Here is a 16,036-nt window from a genome sequence, read left to right on the forward strand (position 1 = left end):
TCTCAAAACTACGAGTTGTGAGGAACACTTTACATTTTGTAGTCCAGAAATGACGTCGGAAACGTGCGCCTGCCTTTTCTCTGCAAGTCACCGGAATGAAGCCAGAAAATTAATTTCAATATATAATAAAACATGTTCGCAATACCAAAATAATTGAATAAATGTATTATTATGCTACAAAATAAACTTCTAACTTTTTATTTCGAGCTAAAATTACAGGTACGGAGAATGTGTCCCTTTTATTGCGCTTGTCAAAGAGCGTGCGCCTTCAGGCTTGTGCATGTGTCCCTTTTATTGCGGTCAGGTAACGGACAGGTGCGTATAGTGTGCATGTTCGGGTAGCTCTTACTTGAATCTAATTTAGGACACGTTTATGACCCATTTGTGGAAAGGAGAGAATCTAAGAAAATTTACCAGTTAAACGTTCTGGGGCGGAAAAAAATGTGTGTTTGAAAATATTTCACATCTGAGAATCATTAACTTGTGAGATTTATTTTATTGGGGTTCTTTTGATTTCAAAATTAGTTTAACAATCATAAAAATCATAATTCCCCAACATGATCATGATCCTCTAAGATAACCGTCTTTGAATACTTTGGGTGTGCGCCCTTTCTCACGTGCACAGCAACACCTGTGATAATGAGGCAATTGGTTATGTGATCACACCTTTCCCCAACATGATCGGATATGTTTCTCTAAGATAACAACCTTTGGATACTATGGGTGTGCGACCTTTCTCACGTGCACTTTTCTCACGTGACTATTAATTGCACATAATGAGGGGAAGGATACATTATCAATATTGTCACATGGGGATGTGGGGGCGATGAGGGCAGTTAAGTATACTCTTTATGGACATGATCGTGACATTTTTATGACTTCAAAGCCCATTAAAATCAGTTAATATATTGGATTATGCTAATTGTCCTAGAACCCGGGGGGCCATTAATATGCTAATTGCCCCAGAATACGCATTTCCATACTACTTAAAGTTTTTAGCAAGAAACAGATTATTCAACAAGTTAGAAAAAATAGAGTCACGTGGTAGTATATCAAGCCTCACTTAAAATATGACGAGTGAAATCAAGGCAGACACTTATTGTTTTGGAGCTAACAAAACTCTAAAGGCATGGTGGAATGATGAATAAAAGCAACTTTTCAAAGAATTTAAAATATGAAAATTATGTGAATTCAGTTAATCTCAATATCGAATAAAAAAAATTCAGTCAACATGGCCGAGAAAACTAGTTTTTTAAAGAAGATAACTGAATATATATCCTGTCTTGCCAAGCAATTAACTGTATGATTAAAAAGAGTTAAGAGCTATTTATAAATGAAAATAAGTTACAGCCATATAGGTCCTATCATACCAGAAAGGAAAATGCGATTAATGTCATAGCTTCAAGGAAAAAGAATAGGTAAAATGTTGTACGAGCAGTTGTTGACCTGTCTAAAGCGTATTACTGTGTAAATGTGAATTTCCTAAAATTTATTATCGAAAATGACGGGTTTCCAAAAGTCTTTATAGACTGGATTCTCAGTTTTCTATCAAATCGTGTGTTGAAACTGGGAACTGCAATACAGGTGGCGAAAGGTGGGGTTCCTCAAGGATCCTGCTTGTCCCCAATCTTAATTTAACACATACACACAAAATGCATGAAATTAATGATGAAAACACCCAGATTATGCAGTTTGCTGATGATTTTATGATAATTTTGTCAGGAAAAGCATTCAATAGTACGGTTGACAATTTGCAAACAAACTCACAGATTTCAATCTACTATGTAAAGAACTTGGTTTTTCTTTTAACCCAAGTAAATCGGGGGTAATTAATGTTGGTAGGGGGTGTAAAAAGGTAGTGAATGTAGCTGTAGAGAAAGTGGCTGTGCCTAATCAAAAAAGTGTTACTTTTCTAGTTAGGATCATATCTGGAAACATGTCACATAAAGAACATGTTAAAAAGATAAAAGCCGATACTAAGATCAGCTTAAGAATTCTTCAATACGCTACTGCGATCAAGTCTGGGCTGAAACCCAAAGTCAGTAAAAATCTTTTCAAATTATTTGTAAGAAGCAAGCAGGAATATGCCATATCTAGTATTGCGGACATGGGCTGTGGAGCGAACAAAAGCTTAGATATTGTTCAGACTGGAGCCTTGAGAAGACGTGTAGGTGTGCCGCCTGACACAAGTAAGCAAACAATTTTTGTGCTTGCCGGTGTGATGCCACTAATATTCAGAGCCAAACTTCTTACTGCCAAAGAATCACTGTGGACGGCAGTACACGTAGTGGAGAAGCGCGCAAGAGAGCGTGCGAAGACAACTACTATATATAGCCGCAGAATTGAAAATCTGCCATTATGGTCCGATCGTAATGAGTGATACACCAATCGAAAGGTATTTTATTTATTTTATCGAATGTAATATCATTTTTTGTCACAATTCATGATATCAGAAATTTTTGTTAAAGACGCGTTCGCCACTACTTTTTACCTCGTTAAGAGGTGTTTTTGTTTGATAGTTAAAGCACAAAACCCCCTTCTCTTCGATGTAATCAGGACATCTCCGGCTGAAACAAGCTACACCAACACTATAAAAGACTTTCAGTTCTTTTTCGGCAATACCAAGCTACGCGACCTATTTTATGTCTGCAACAAGATCTGTGTAAATGAAAAAGTGCTAGGTAAAAGCAAAAATGAATACTCATTTGCCTTTTATGGGGAAATTATTGAGATCTAGCAGGAGTCCAAGTTGCCTGTGTTAATACTTATAAATCCAAGTAGGAAAATGTTGTGATAATCTGTGATTGTCTTGGGGCTATAAGTTTAATTAATAATAAAAAGTCAGAAGCGTACATTGTTCAAGAGATACATAACACAATTGAGAATTATCTGGCCACAAGGGCATTAACGTTAATGAAAAGTCTGACCTCATTGCCAAATCAGCTGTAAACGAAGGAGAAACAATAGTCATTAAGCTTAACATTAAAGATGCTCTAAGGGAAATCAAAACACTTTTAGAATCTAACTGGAATGAGGATTACAAGAACAAGTTTACAATCAAGTGATCAAACCTCATAAAGGTTTTCACAAATATACCAAAAAAGCCATGGCACCATGACCTAAAATTAAATGCCAAAAGTATAAAAGTTTTGAATAAAGTTATGGTTGACTCGACATACGATAAGGTTTTTCTTCACAAAATAAAAGATGTAAGTGCGAATTTATGTGACCTATGTAATGTTCCTATGCCGAGCATAAGATCTTTGAATGCCAAAAACTTAACAACATACGATCCAAATTCAACATTTTTAAGTAAAAATAACCACTCCATTTAAGAGAGCTGTCAAAATTCATTAGTATAGCAAATCTAATCTCTTAAGTCTACCTCTTTTTTCACCATCTATAATGTGTTAAATGTAAATTACCTACATTTTCCGACATCACTTTATTGAGAAGAACATTCGGGAGGAATAACCTCGATCATCACGATATTGAGAATATCCACGATTAATATCGATAGTTGCTGATTCTACGTTGCTGTATCGCGCATGCACCTTCAAACCACTAGTACCTGGTCTATGCGGCTGTGTTGTTGCGACCAATAACATTATCATCCATAAGATGATTTAAAATTTAAAAAAAAAAGCTTGTCAGGCAGTGTGGACTGACGACTGACGAACTTTACGCACTAATATTTAATTTCGTTATGTTGGAGAGGAGAGAGGCTTGCCAAGATCCCACGACCCAGATACTACGTAGCTTATGCCGGCCAATGGCCTGCCTGAAATCGAACGCCTTTTCCTCGGCCCTAAAACCTTTCAGGACTCGGGCACTAATATGCCCACGTAACAAGGTTTTGAAAAACCTATCTGCTGGAATGGTTTTTCTCATTGGTGGTCCAACGTTTGGGTGCTTGCTTTACTTATAAGCCTCACAGGTGGTTATATACGACTGCTACATTTGGCCATTGACGAAGGCTCAATGGAAGGCCAGAGGATACCAGAGGATATATTAAATGTAATTGATTAGTGAACTCGAAAATCACATTTTCTTCTAGGGAATTTTTATTATCGGGAGATTCTGTTATTATTACTTTCTGGATGTATTTTTATATGGATTTGCCGTGGATTGAACATTAAAAATTTTTTATATATAATTATGAGCATAACGATTAAATATATAAATGTGAATATGATTAATATTAACTTATCTGGTATTTGAGTTTGTTTGATTTGAATAAATGGATTAAGTATGTTAACACTATCGAACGAGAGTTCCGAATCATTTGACACAATATATTTGGAAACTAAAAAGACAGTATACTTTGGAGCAGTAATGTAAATCTTATTGTCTACATTAGTGTAGGATATATTATTAAATTTAGAGGTGCCATTAAAAGTCATTAAAAGACAAGTAAAACAAGAACCTGCTGTGCTGAATGTGCAATAGTTATTAAATAATTCTGTCTTAAAACTAGACATTACATAATAATTATTTCTACATTTTGCGACGTGATTATCAATTAATAATTTTCTATCATAATGTGAAATGTATCTTGATTTGTAAACGTCACAACGATCGCTAATAATATGGGATTTTATGTATATTATAAAAAGATCTTGATGTAAGGCGATTTAAAAATTAGATATATCCAATAAGTCAGTTTTAATTACAGGTTTTTGTTTATTCTTTTAAATTTCCTGCATGTCTTCATTTTTTAGTATATTTGTGTTGAAAACATCAAATTGTAAGTGCAAGTGTATTTGAGTCCGTTAAACTTATAAAATCGTACGTAAGCAAGCGTAGCCGACATATTCTGTATATAATTTCTTGACTTTTAAAGGATGGTCTAAATTCGTCATTTAAAGATTTTATTTCTTTAAATATTTTAGAAATAAAAACGAATTGTTCGCTATTATTTTGTATTATATCATCGATTTTATCTTTGACTGTTATAAAATCATCATGACCTGGTTTTTCTTCTTAATCAAATCAGATCAAATTTTCTAAGTTTACATGTTTATACTTTCACCGCCCTTTCTCCCAAGACAATTTATTTTTTTAAAGTCTTCGCTTGCAATCCTTTTAGTTTTTGCAACACCTTTCGATTGATGTATTACTCGAACGAATCTGACAATTACACACCCAAAAAAAATCGTCATCAATATGCCATTATTTAGGTGTCATTGCCATTATTTAGGTGTATTGAAAGTCAAAAAATCTCTGATACGAAGAACATCTAATTGACACTATTTTGGTGTCATTTTGATATTTTCGAAAATATCAATTTAACACTTTTTGGTGTCAAAAGGACACTACGCTTTGGCATTTTTTAGTAAGAATATGTGGTCACATTGACACTATTTCGCAGTAATTTGATACTCATTCGAGGTATAAAAAGGGCATTTTTAGGGACAACTTGATACGATTTTAGTATTCATGATTTCACACCCAAAAAAGACCAATAATTTCTTTTTCATTTTTTTTTAATACAAATTTAATTTTTTTATTCAAATATATGTGTATTTTTAATCTCTTAAATTTGCTGTCGTCGACCTCCATAGTGAACTTAAATAAGAAAAAAAATATTGCATTCAAAAATTGCAAGCGATGTCACCGTCAGTGCTTACATGCTTACATATATATATATGTGCAGTGTGTATCTATGAATTCGAAGATCGCTGTAACGAATAGATACACATTCCTGCGTAAATATGTATGTATGTAACCGCAAAGTACATTACATATTACATATTATATTATTAGGGATGTACTTAACTGATTCAATAAACACTGGCACCTTGCACTGAGATATTTGTCTCTTTTACGAAATGTCGAGCTCACAATGATTTATCGATAACTGCGCTTGCTTGCACGATAGGCGCAGTTCGAATTTCGAAAATAAAAATACAATTATTGGTATCGACGAGACAATGGATTTGGTCAAAATGACACTAATTAGGATCAAAAAGAATTTTCATACAATGTAGTATACTTTTGACACTCACTTAGGATCAAATTGATCCCAAAAATTTGATCCTAGGTGTAGTGTCATTTTCCCTCACACTTATCAAATTGACACTCGAAGATTTTTTTTGGGTGCAGTAGATTTTAATTTCTTCGTGTATATATAGTAGTCGCCTTCGCATTGTTGTTCTCATCAATACCTATCGATTGACCAAAAAAAGTTTGCAACGTCCACTTTAACGCCAACAAACCGCCCACAAGCTTCAAAAAATCGTAATCCAATTTGGTCAATACTTTTTAATATTGCTATTTCTAAATTTCTTTAATTAATAATATTAATTACTGCGAATAATTTTTTATATCTATTTTTAAAATAAATATAAATTCACACAAAAATTTACATATAAATCAAATTAATAACAAATTTTTAAGCCAAAATAAAACTTTAAAATTATTTTAAAAAATTATTTTAAATTATTAATTATAAATATTTTTTATTATTAATATTAATTAGTAGTACATTTTAATTATAATAAATATGAGCCTTAAATAAAAATTTTACTGTAACCTTTAATATCAATATATATATATATATATATATATAATTTTATTTATAAAATCATAATAAATAATAATAATATGATAATAAAATAATATTATTAATAATTTTTTTTAATCACTAAATCTGATATATAATTCCCCCCTATATGTATATATATATATATATATATATATATATAATTAATAAAATTAAAAATTTATATCTAAAATATATTTATATTTATTTTTATTATAAATAAATATTAGTATAATAAAATTTGATTATATTTAATTACTATATTTATAAATAATAATTTTTTATTAATTTATTAAATTTTATTAATAAATAATTTAATTTAGTTGTTTATAAACAAAATAATTTATTATAATAAAATTTTATTTATTACCTTAAATTTACAATAATTTTTTAAAAATTATTAAATAATAAATTACTAATTAATAATTTTTTTTAATCACTAAATCTGATAAATATTCCCCTATTAATATAATTTAATAAAATTTATAAAATTTTATTTATATAATATGAATGTAATATATTTATTTACATTAATTAATTTTATATAAATAAATATTTATAATTATATTTTATAATTATATTTTACTATTATATTTATAATAAAATAATTTATTAATTCTATAAATTAATTGCACAAAAATAATTTTTTTTAGTAAATTATAAAATAAAATATTAATAGTTATATAAATATATAGATAAATATATATATATATATATATATATATATATAAACATTTATAAATAATTAAATAATTAATTAAATTAATTAGTTAAAATTTTATCAATAAATATAAATTTTTAATTTTTACATTTAAATCAAAAATTTAAATTTTATCAATAAATATAAATTTTTAATTTTACATTTAAATCAAAAATTTAATTTTTATTAATCAAATAAATTTTTTAAATTTTTAGAAATAATTAAAATAATAAAAAATCCTTATTTTTCTTTTTTTTTTTTTTTAAAAAAATTTTTTGTATACTAAGTTCAAGATTAATAGATAATCTATATATATATAAATATTTAATATATTATGATATGGTTAACAATTAAAATAAAAAATTTCGCAATCCAAAAATGTAGACATAAATAGTAAAAAAAAATCTATATTCAAATATTTATCTAACATTCTTGGATTTATATAAATAATATAACTATTTAATTAATTATTATATATTTATAAATTTATATATTGTTGATAATTTATATAACATATATATATATATAGAAAAAATTAATTATTAAATTTATATAATTAATAATAAAAAAAAATCCACTAAAATGTGTTATCTAATAAAAACTTACAAATATTTTAAAACTGTAATTTTTTAAAAAAATAATAGTAAATAAATAAAAAAAAAAAAAAAAAAAAAAAAAAAAAGGATTTTTTATTATTAATGAATTGCCTGATAAAAAGGGTTACCTTGATAGGGTAAATCATGCAGTTTTCTGCATTCATTGACTGATTTATATGTTATTTACAATAAAGATTTTATATTTAATAGAATTAAACTATTTCTAAAAGTATCAAAAACTTTTGTGCATCATACACCAAAATATATTTATTTATTACGCACATAAAAAGATAAGCTAATTAAGCTACTGGGTTCATACCCCATTTATAAAGGTTATAATCCTTTTCTTTTTAATTTTTAATAATTCATCAAAAATTTTATTTATTACAATTATAATTATTGGAACATTAATTACAGTTACATCTAATTCTTGATTAGGAGCTTGAATAGGTTTAGAAATTAATTTGTTGTCTTTTATCCCCCTATTAAGAGACAATAACAATTTAATATCAACAGAAGCCTCTTTAAAGTATTTTTTAACTCAAGCTTTGGCATCAACTGTATTATTATTTTCTTCAATTTTATTAATATTAAAAAATAATATAAATAATGAAATTAATGAATCTTTTACATCAATAATTATTATATCAGCCTTATTATTAAAAAGTGGAGCCGCTCCTTTTCATTTTTGATTTCCTAATATAATAGAAGGATTAACATGAATAAACGCCTTAATACTAATAACTTGACAAAAAATTGCTCCGTTAATATTAATTTCTTATTTAAATATTAAAAATTTATTATTAATTAGAGTAATTTTATCTGTAGTTATTGGAGCTATTGGAGGGTTAAATCAAACTTCATTACGAAAATTAATGGCTTTTTCTTCTATTAATCATTTAGGATGGATATTAAGATCTTTAATAATTAGAGAATCTATTTGATTGATTTATTTTTTATTTTATTCATTTTTATCTTTTATTTTAACATTTATATTTAATATTTTTAAATTATTTCATTTAAATCAATTATTTTCTTGATTTGTTAGCAGAAAAATTTTAAAATTTTCATTATTTATAAATTTTTTATCTCTAGGAGGATTACCCCCATTTTTAGGATTTTTACCTAAATGATTAGTAATCCAACAATTAACATTATGTAATCAATATTTTTTATTAACATTAATAATAATATCAACTTTAATTACATTATTTTTTTATCTCCGGATTTGTTACTCAGCTTTTATACTAAATTATTTCGAAAATAATTGAGTCATAGAAATAAATATAAATAGTAATAATACTAATTTATATTTAATTATAACTTTTTTTTCAATTTTTGGATTATTCTTAATTTCTTTATTTTTTTTTATATTCTAAGGTTTTAAGTTAATCAAACTAATAGCCTTCAAAGCTGTAAATAAAGGGTATTCCTTTAAGCCTTAGTAAAATTTTACTCCTTCAAAATTGCAGTTTGATATCATTATTGACTATAAGACCAATTTTATTGATTTGATTAAGAAGAATAACTCTTATAAATAGATTTACAATCTATCGCCTAAACTTCAGCCACTTAATCCAATCGCGACAATGATTATTTTCTACAAATCATAAAGATATTGGAACTCTATATTTTATTTTTGGAGCTTGAGCCGGAATAGTGGGAACATCTCTAAGAATTTTAATTCGAGCTGAATTAGGTCATCCAGGAGCATTAATTGGAGATGACCAAATTTATAACGTAATTGTTACCGCACATGCTTTTATTATAATTTTTTTTATAGTAATACCAATTATAATTGGAGGATTTGGAAATTGATTAGTTCCATTAATATTAGGGGCCCCAGATATAGCATTCCCACGAATAAATAATATAAGATTTTGACTACTGCCCCCTGCTCTTTCTTTATTATTAGTGAGAAGAATGGTTGAAAACGGAGCTGGAACAGGTTGAACTGTTTACCCACCTCTTTCTGCTGGAATTGCTCATGGAGGAGCTTCAGTAGATTTAGCAATTTTTTCATTACATCTAGCCGGAATTTCTTCAATTTTAGGAGCTGTAAATTTTATTACAACTGTAATTAATATACGATCAACTGGTATCACATTAGACCGAATACCTTTATTTGTTTGATCAGTTGTAATTACTGCTTTATTACTTTTATTATCATTACCAGTACTAGCTGGAGCTATTACTATATTATTAACAGATCGAAATTTAAATACCTCATTTTTTGATCCGGCAGGAGGAGGGGATCCTATTTTATATCAACATTTATTTTGATTTTTTGGACACCCTGAAGTTTATATTTTAATTTTACCAGGATTTGGAATAATTTCTCATATTATTAGTCAAGAATCTGGAAAAAAGGAAACTTTCGGTTCTTTAGGAATAATTTACGCAATACTTGCAATTGGATTATTAGGATTTATTGTATGAGCTCATCATATATTTACAGTAGGAATAGACGTAGACACTCGAGCTTATTTTACTTCAGCAACTATAATTATTGCTGTGCCGACTGGAATTAAAATTTTTAGATGACTAGCAACTTTACATGGAACTCAACTTTCATATTCCCCAGCTATTTTATGAGCTTTAGGATTTGTATTTTTATTCACAGTAGGGGGATTAACTGGAGTAGTATTAGCTAATTCATCAGTTGATATTATCTTACATGATACTTATTATGTAGTAGCTCATTTTCATTATGTTTTATCAATAGGAGCTGTATTTGCTATTATAGCAGGATTTATTCATTGATACCCTTTATTTACTGGATTAACATTAAATGCTACGTGATTAAAAAGTCAATTTATTATTATATTTATTGGAGTAAATTTAACATTTTTCCCTCAACACTTTTTAGGATTAGCTGGGATACCTCGACGTTACTCAGACTATCCTGATGCTTACACAACTTGAAATGTAGTTTCAACTATTGGATCTTCTATTTCATTATTGGGTATTTTATTCTTTTTTTATATTATCTGAGAAAGTTTAGTTTCCCAACGACAAGTAATTTATCCAATTCAATTAAATTCATCGATTGAATGATACCAAAATACTCCACCAGCTGAACATAGCTATTCTGAATTACCACTTTTAACAAATTAATTTCTAATATGGCAGATTAGTGCAATGGATTTAAGCTCCATATATAAAGTATTTTACTTTTATTAGAAAATTAATGTCTACATGAGCTAATTTAGGTTTACAAGATAGAGCTTCTCCTTTAATGGAACAATTAATTTTTTTTCATGATCACGCATTATTAATTTTAGTAATAATTACTGTATTAGTTGGATATCTAATATTTATATTATTTTTTAATAACTATGTAAATCGATTTCTTTTACACGGACAATTAATCGAAATAATTTGAACTATTTTACCAGCAATTATTTTATTATTTATTGCTCTTCCTTCTTTACGTTTATTGTATTTATTAGATGAAATTAATGAACCCTCAGTAACTTTAAAAAGAATTGGTCATCAATGATACTGAAGTTATGAATATTCAGATTTTAATAATATTGAATTTGATTCATATATAATTCCTACAAATGAATTAACAACTGATGGATTCCGATTATTAGATGTCGATAATCGAATTGTCTTACCTATAAATTCACAAATTCGAATTTTAGTCACAGCTGCCGATGTAATTCATTCTTGAACAATTCCAGCTTTAGGGGTAAAGGTTGATGGAACCCCAGGTCGTTTAAACCAAACTAATTTTTTTATTAATCGACCAGGTTTATTTTATGGACAATGTTCAGAAATTTGTGGAGCTAATCATAGATTTATACCAATTGTTATTGAAAGTGTTCCTGTAAATTATTTTATTAAATGAATTTCTAATAATAATTCTTCATTAGATGACTGAAAGCAAGTACTGGTCTCTTAAACCACTTTATAGTAAATTAGCACTTACTTCTAATGAAAAAAAAAATTAGTTAAAAATATAACATTAGTATGTCAAACTAAAATTATTAAATTATTAATATTTTTTAATCCCACAAATAGCCCCAATTAGATGATTATTACTATTCATTATTTTTTCTATTACATTTATTTTATTTTGTTCAATTAATTATTATTCTTATATACCAACTTCACCTAAATCAAATGAATTAAAAAATATTAATTTAAATTCAATAAATTGAAAATGATAACAAATTTATTTTCTGTATTTGACCCTTCAGCTATTTTTAATTTATCATTAAATTGATTAAGAACATTCTTAGGACTTTTAATAATCCCTTCAATTTATTGATTAATACCTTCTCGATACAACATTTTTTGAAATTCTATTTTATTAACACTTCATAAAGAATTCAAAACTTTATTAGGACCTTCAGGTCATAATGGATCTACATTTATTTTTATTTCATTATTTTCATTAATTTTATTTAATAATTTTATAGGATTATTCCCATATATTTTTACAAGAACAAGTCATTTAACTTTAACTTTATCTTTAGCTTTACCTTTATGATTATGTTTTATATTATATGGATGAATTAATCATACACAACATATATTTGCCCATTTAGTGCCACAAGGAACACCAGCAGTTCTTATACCATTTATAGTATGTATTGAAACTATTAGAAATATTATTCGACCAGGAACATTAGCTGTTCGATTAACAGCTAATATAATTGCTGGACATCTATTACTAACTTTATTAGGAAATACAGGACCTTCTATATCTTATTTATTAGTAACATTTTTATTAATAGCTCAAATTGCTCTACTAATTTTAGAATCAGCTGTAGCTATAATTCAATCATATGTATTTGCAGTATTAAGAACTTTATACTCTAGAGAAGTAAATTAATTTAATTAAATGTCTACACATTCAAATCATCCTTTTCATTTAGTTGATTACAGCCCATGACCTTTAACAGGAGCAATTGGGGCTATAACAACTGTATCAGGTATAGTAAAATGATTTCATCAATATGATATCTCATTATTTTTATTAGGTAATATTATCACTATTTTAACAGTTTATCAATGATGACGAGACGTATCACGAGAAGGTACATACCAAGGACTTCATACTTATGCTGTAACTATCGGATTACGATGAGGAATAATTTTATTTATTTTATCTGAAGTTTTATTTTTTGTTAGTTTTTTTTGAGCTTTTTTTCACAGAAGACTATCTCCAGCAATTGAATTAGGAGCTTCATGACCTCCTTTAGGAATTATTTCATTTAATCCATTTCAAATTCCTTTATTAAATACAGCTATTTTATTAGCTTCAGGAGTAACTGTAACTTGAGCTCACCACAGTATAATAGAAAGAAATCATTCTCAAACTACTCAAGGTTTATTCTTTACTGTATTATTAGGAGTTTATTTTACAATTTTACAAGCTTACGAATATATTGAAGCCCCGTTTACTATTGCTGATTCAGTTTATGGATCAACATTTTATATGGCTACAGGATTTCATGGGATCCATGTTTTAATTGGAACAACTTTTTTATTAGTATGTTTATTACGACATTTAAATAATCATTTTTCAAAAAACCATCACTTCGGATTTGAAGCAGCTGCATGATACTGACATTTTGTAGATGTAGTTTGATTATTTTTATATATTACAATTTACTGATGAGGAGGTTAAACTATTATCATAATTATCTATATAGTATAAAAGTATATTTGACTTCCAATCATAAGGTCTATTAATAAATAGTATAGATAATTTTTTCTATTATCATTATTGCTTCATTAATTTTATTAATTACAACTATTGTTATATTTTTAGCTTCAATTTTATCGAAAAAAGCACTTATTGATCGAGAAAAAAGATCTTATGGTTAAATTCCATTTATACTTCTATTTATATAGTTTAAATTAAAACCTTACATTTTCATTGTAATAATAAAATATGTTTTTTATAAATTACTAAAATTAATTCACTATATTCAAAGATTAATTAATCTCCATAACATCTTCAGTGTCATACTCTAAATATAAGCTATTTGAATATAAAAATAATAAAAAATTAAATAAAATTAAAATTCAAAATACAAATAATATTAAATAAATTTTTAAACTATTATTATGTATTAAAAATAAAGTTTTAGAATAATTAGTTAACTTGTAATATAAATGTTGACCTCCAAAATATTCAGATCAACCTTGATCAAAACTTTTTACTACTAATTGACCATAATTTAGTGGATAAAAAATTATTCCATAAGTTCTAATATAAGGTATAAATCATATTGACCCTAAAAAAGTAACTAAATTATAATTCAATAAAGATTTATTTAAAGAGTATAAATTTGTTATTGAAATTAAATAGCCTGATAGCCCCCCAAAAATACAAACAAATAATGTTAATAATTTTAAATATCTAGGTAAACAGATTATATAAGGAATAGGAAAAATTAATCAATTTAATATTCTCCCCCCAATAATTCTTATAATTAATAAACCTAATATGCCCCGAAGTATTACTCAACTTTCATCATTTAATATATTTAAACTTCCACAATTTAAATCCCCAGTTATTGAATAATAAACTAATCGAAAAGAATAACTTACAGTTAAACCTGTTGAAAAAAAATATAAAAAAAATGAAAATATATTAATATTTCTAATGCTAACGATTTCCAAAATTATATCCTTAGAATAAAATCCAGCTAAAAAAGGTATTCCACATAATGCTAAATTAGAAACATTAAAACAAGCGGAAGTCAAAGGTATATGAATTCTTAAACCTCCTATTAATCGAATATCTTGAGAATTATTTATATTATGAATAATAGCCCCGGCACATATAAATAATAATGCTTTAAATAAAGCATGTGTTAATAAATGAATATAGCTAATTTATAAAATCCTATTGATAAAATTCTTATCATTAACCCTAATTGTCTTAAAGTAGATAAAGCAATAATTTTTTTTAAGTCAAATTCAAAATTAGCCCCCAATCCAGCTATAAATATCGTTAACCCAGATAATAAAAGTAATAACTGACCCAATCAAGAAGTTCTTAAAATAATATTAAATCGAATTAATAAATAAACCCCAGCTGTTACTAAAGTAGAAGAATGTACTAAAGCAGAAACAGGAGTAGGGGCAGCTATAGCAGCAGGTAACCAAGAAGAAAAAGGAATTTGAGCTCTTTTAGTTATAGCTGCCAATATTACTAATCTACCAATTATTAATATTTCAAATTCATTTTGTATAACTTCTAAATAAAAAATATAATTTCATCTTCCATAATTTAATATTCAAGCAATAGCTAAAAGAAGGGCAACATCTCCAATTCGATTAGATAAAGCAGTTAATATCCCAGCATTATAAGATTTAATATTTTGAAAATAAATTACTAAACAATAAGAAACTAATCCTAAACCATCCCAACCTAATAAAATTCTAATTAAATTAGGACTAATAATCAATAATATTATAGATAAAACAAATATTAATACTAATATAATAAATCGATTAATATTTTCATCTCTTCTTATATATTCTTTTCTATAAAAAATTACTAAAGAAGCAATTATTAAAACAAAAGATATAAATAATAAACTTATTCAATCTAATAAAAAAGTTATTACAATTCTTATTGAATTTAAAGAAACAACTTCTCATTCAATAAAATAAACTATATTATTTAATAAAAAATATAAACTTAATAAAAAACAAGATAAACTAATAGAAATTAAATTAACAAATCTAATTCTACAAATTGATAAATATTTCACGATCTAAAATGAATTACTTCATATCACTAACACCACAAATTAGTATTTTTTTTAAACTATTTAAATATAATCATAATATACATGATTCTCTTTTTAAAATTAATAAATTTAAAGGTAATCAATGTAATAATATTAATAAATACTCTCGAATTTTACCTCCTCTAAAAGAATAAATTCCAGAAAATAATTTCCCATGTTGACTAAAAGAATAAAGATATAAAGTATACGCAGCACTAAAAAATGATAAAAATGATAATATAATTATAGAAATTCATGATCAAGAAACAATTCTATTTAATAAAGAAATTTCTCCTAATAAATTTAATGTTGGAGGAGCAGCTATATTAGCAGATCTTAATAAAAATCATCATAAAGTTATAGCAGGTATAAAATTTAATAACCCCTTATTAATAAGTATACTACGACTACCTAGTCGTTCATAAGAAACATT

The 16,036-nt window shown here is 26.5% G+C and overlaps 3 pseudogenes; 2 read left to right on the forward strand and 1 right to left on the reverse strand.

Annotated features, from left to right (window-relative positions):
- Positions 1–8,139: 8,139 nt before the first annotated feature.
- On the forward strand, positions 8,140–9,421 carry LOC119559606 (annotated as a pseudogene).
- Positions 9,422–9,763: 342 nt separating this feature from the next.
- On the forward strand, positions 9,764–10,959 carry LOC119559605 (annotated as a pseudogene).
- Positions 10,960–13,850: 2,891 nt separating this feature from the next.
- LOC119559592 lies at positions 13,851–14,701 on the reverse strand (annotated as a pseudogene).
- Between the last annotated feature and the right edge of the window lie 1,335 nt (positions 14,702–16,036).

The sequence above is a fragment of the Drosophila subpulchrella genome, unplaced genomic scaffold (assembly GCF_014743375.2).
Source record: "Drosophila subpulchrella strain 33 F10 #4 breed RU33 unplaced genomic scaffold, RU_Dsub_v1.1 Primary Assembly Seq25, whole genome shotgun sequence".
Classification (NCBI taxonomy): Eukaryota; Metazoa; Arthropoda; class Insecta; order Diptera; family Drosophilidae; genus Drosophila; species Drosophila subpulchrella.